Genomic DNA, 4,456 nt, shown 5'->3' on the forward strand with positions numbered 1-4,456 from the left:
ACTATTTTGTTTTCCCCTCTCATATGGTTTCTAGAATAAACCATCCTCTCTCCTTTTTCACTTCACAAAACCCTAACCAAGGTTATAAAACATAATACAATTTATTATTTTAACTATTTTGTTTTCTCTCCTTCTCATCTCTGTTTGAATTCAACTTTGAATTTGAACCTTGTTTGAAACTAGTTTTCAAATCAGCCAAATAAAAGAAAAGGATTTTAAAAATAAAACCCCTTCCCTCTCCTCCCTGGACCTCTCTTCCCGGCGGCCCAGGCCTTGCCCTATTCCTCTCTCTTTTCCGCAGCCCAGCACAGGCCACTCCCTTTCAGCCCAAGCCCAGCCCACCTTCCCGTACCGGTTCGATCGGAGGCGTTCCCCTCCTGTCGCTATCCCCTTCCATGCCGAGCGCGTGAGCACCGTGGTCGACGTCACCAAGCACCACCGAGCTCACCCCACCTCCACCTGCTCCCCCTCCCCTTTTAATCCCACCTCGAGATCTCCGCAGAAACCCTAGCCCTCCTCTCATCTCCTCCCTCGCGCCGCCACCATTCTCCTCTTCATCTCCCTCGTTTTCCTTCTTCTCTGTGAACCAACGAACACCACCACCGTACGTATCCTCTTCAACCTCGCCATGGCGCCGGAGCTACAGACCTCCCCTCGCCGAGCCGAGACCAGCAGAAGATCCGCCTCGTCGTCCTCTCCATCCCCGTTCAAGGAATCGACCGGGGGCTCTCCGAATCAACGGCAAAATCGCCGATTCCCTCTCCGACGCCGGCGAGATAATCCTTGATTCCGGCTACTCCAGTCCATCTCCGGCCTCCCCGACCTCTCCATGACCATCCTGGTGAGTTTCCGCGCGTGATGGACCTCTTCCCCTTCTGTTTTCCGCTCTATGTTATTCTACCGGCGTTGACCGGCCATCGTCGTCACAGGTGCTCGACCCCGGCGGTGCTTCGGTGATCCCATGAACTCTGTGTCGACCGTTTCAGGTTCAGCGCGGCGACGCGCACGCCCGACGCCCTCCCCCTCGTCCCGTCTCGGTCGTAATCACCAGGGCCGTGCTCCACAGGTGTTTCCGCCATGGCCATGTTGGTGAAGGTCGTCTGCTCTTTTTATTTGTTCTTTTGCTGCGCGTCAATTCTGTTTGCAAGATCTACACTGTAGCCCGTCTGGTCCAACCTTTGCAGATCAAACCCATCGGCCCAAGTTCAAATCCCACCTGCGCGTTGCACTTGTTTTTGGGTTTTCGGATGAGCCCACTGACTCAAGATCTACTTCAAATAAACCGGCGCATCCATCCTGTCAAGGTAGAATCAGTAGGCCAACTGGTTCGGCCCTTTTTCCTTCATGTGCGAGATCCAGGGTTCAAAGCCCACCGGATGCATAAGCCTCAACCTTTTTGTTTTATTTTAAAAACAAATTGATAAAATCATATCTTGCAAACGGTAACTCGGAATACAAAGTATTATATATGAAAATTAATCAGAAAAATGTGCTGAGCATGAATATACCATCCATACATCTGTTTGCATCTTGCATCATGTCGTTCGATGATAGTTGTGCATATCCACCTCACATATATGCGGAGTATTTTGGATTTCCAACTATGGTTTTCCCCGCTCCGTTTAATATTGAAGTAGCGCACCCCTGCCATGTTATGCCATGCTAATCAACAATTAAATTTGCCGGTAGAAAATGCAACTCCAACCCTAACTTGTTTGTCCGGGGTTCCGATTAATTTGGATAAGTTGCACCGCATCATCTTTGCCATGTCATCCATATCATCTTGAGCATGCTGATTCTTCCGCCGTAGTAGTAAGATTTGCATTTGTTGCTTGTTCCAGCCTTTGCTTCTTTCCGGATAGGACCACGAAGTGATGTTGTGAGATACGACGAGTTCTCCGACAAGTTCTTCTGCAGCTTTTCACAGGCGAGCCCACCCCTTCACCTATTTTACTTTTACATGCTCTTTTGATCTATTGCTATCCTTATGTTGCGATTCTCGTTGTGTCACGTGCCCTATCCACCCGTTACCTATATGTCCGAGATACACCTCCTCGCCCTACCTATTGTTTGTTGTTTGCCGACTTTGCGAGTCGTAGGCGAGTTTAGGGTTTTGTTGATATCTCGAAATGTTCGGGATATCTTGTTGGGAGGTTATCACATGCTATATCAATTGTTGGAGATATTCATGCTTTACTTTATCGTTAACAACTAAAATTGTAAGCAGAGGCATCTGTGAGCCCCTTTGCGAAAGCATCGGAACTTTGACTCGCTAATGTCCCCTAGGACCCGAGTTCTTGTTATCTGTTCCGAGATTGAGCGCTCTACCCGTACGTGGGGGAGTGGGACCCCCATCACCCACTACCTTTCCTCGAGTCCGTTTATTGGGAGCCACAACCTTGGTTTTATTTGCTCATATGCACGATGCACGATTTACTTCGTTGCCTTCGGGTGTTTATATTCTGTTCTGTACTCATATCGTGGAACGATTAGCGAAAGCAGGTTGTTCACACTTAGCTTAGCCGTTGGCACAAACCTCTGGGTCCGTATCGGAGTACGGCCGAACTTCGTCACGGGTAGCTTAGTGGGGTGGCTCCCCTTAAACTTTCTCTTGCATTGGGAACGGTCTTGTTGTGAGACTCCACCTGTAATAAGTGGGTTCGAGCATGCGTATGGTTACATTTGGGCAACCCCTGCAGGGTGTACATCTTATCGATAAGCCGTGTCCGCGGTTATGGACGACTTGGAATTGTATAGCTTGATCATAGAACAACTTACACCTTATATCCCGTTGTTAATAATTTGCTAATAAAACTCTTTCAAAAGTGTGTGTGCCTTTGCAATACCTCTTGGCGAAGGGGGATCGCATTGGCCAGGTTATGTTTGTGTAGTATTTATCTCGTTACCTTGTGCGCTCTCTTATCTTCTCTCGAGTAGACGGATGTTGTAGCGTGTCTCTATTGGATAGTAGCTTTGCTGCCGCTAAACTCCACATATAGCCGGGTGAAGTTTATACCGCCCACCGCGAGCATAGCTGGTCTTGTCTCGCAAGTACGTGCCAATGGTACTTACCCTCGCCTTCCTTTCTTTTTGTCTCCTCCCCTTTGCTCGGCAACCGATGGCCCGACTTTGACAGTACGAGATGACGACGTTAGCAAGGTTACCCTTCCGGCTTGGCCCGGGCGTGGTTATGGACGCCATCGGTTATCTTCGGGACTCTTAGTCCAATTTGCATCTTGTCCGTACTCGGATGTATCTCGATCTTCTCGTATGATTTGGATCTTTGTATGTATCTATTTGTATCTTGACTCGTTGGAGTCGTTGTTGTAATATATATATCTTGTGGGCTCTATTGTAATCCCGTTGTAATGTTACCGCTCGTGTTAATTCCTCTGGCATCACGTGTGTGATTCTTCGCGCACGTCGTGTCGGAGGGCGTCTCTGAATCGATATCATGGGGATTTCGGCGGGTTCGCTGGGATCCTCATGGTACCGGTTCCGGGGCGTCACAAGTTGGTATCAGAGCCTCAGGTTGTCGATACCCCACTAGTCCAGCCTGTAGGATAACCTTGCCAACGGACGTTGTGTCTAGTGTCAAAAACTATTTTCTAAAATTCGTTGGATAGATCTGATTAGCTCTATTTTTCTCCTTATCTATATTCTTTCTCATCTCACCTTTACGAGTTTTGAGTCTTCTCTCTTATCCGAGTTTCTCTGAGTCGTAGGTTCCGACGCGGGTTGGACGATCTTTGACCCTTACCTATTAGGTCCGACCTTCTGAGGATCCCGACAGAAGCGCATCATCAACAGTGGAACAACGACTTCTTGTTAGTGGTGTCGCCGATCTACATGGAGCAAGAACTCTTGTTAGTGGTGTCGAGGAGATCGACACGCCGCCTGAAGATCCGATAGTTCACCTCTCTCCCCCGTACCATGGCGTGGAACCTCGGGGCGAGGTTCCTTGTTAGTGGTGTCGATTGTAACGGCCCAGGGTAGTACCCCTAATAGAATTGCTTGTTCTTTTTCTTTTCTGCATTATCATGTCATCATGCATCATATCATCCACAAGATTTTATCAAATAAAAATTATTTTTAAATAAAAACTATTTTGTTTTCCCTCTCATATGGTTTCTAGAATAAACCATCCTCTCTCCTTTTTCACTTCACAAAACCCTAACCAAGGTTATAAAACATAATACAATTTATTATTTTAACTATTTTGTTTTCTCTCCTTCTCATCTCTGTTTGAATTCAACTTTGAATTTGAACCTTGTTTGAAACTAGTTTTCAAATCAGCCAAATAAAAGAAAAGGATTTTAAAAATAAAACCCCTTCCCTCTCCTCCCTGGACCTCTCTTCCCGGCGGCCCAGGCCTTGCCCTATTCCTCTCTCTTTTCCGCAGCCCAGCACAGGCCACTCCCTTTCAGCCCAAGCCCAGCCCACCTTCCCGTACCGG

At 47.6% G+C, this 4,456-nt stretch overlaps 1 long non-coding RNA gene across 2 annotated transcripts; it reads left to right on the forward strand.

The window, feature by feature from the left end:
* The first annotated feature begins 529 nt into the window (after nucleotides 1-529).
* On the forward strand, nucleotides 530-2,115 carry LOC124685836. Of its 2 annotated transcripts, XR_006997624.1 has the most exons (4): nucleotides 530-841; nucleotides 930-1,095; nucleotides 1,185-1,304; nucleotides 1,842-2,115. It is a non-coding gene; the product is annotated as an uncharacterized LOC124685836 (long non-coding RNA). The 2 variants fall into 2 exon arrangements; XR_006997623.1 differs by having other exon boundaries at nucleotides 930-1,304.
* The last annotated feature ends 2,341 nt before the right edge of the window (nucleotides 2,116-4,456 follow it).

This window comes from Lolium rigidum, chromosome 2 (assembly GCF_022539505.1).
Source record: "Lolium rigidum isolate FL_2022 chromosome 2, APGP_CSIRO_Lrig_0.1, whole genome shotgun sequence".
Taxonomy (NCBI): Eukaryota; Viridiplantae; Streptophyta; class Magnoliopsida; order Poales; family Poaceae; genus Lolium; species Lolium rigidum.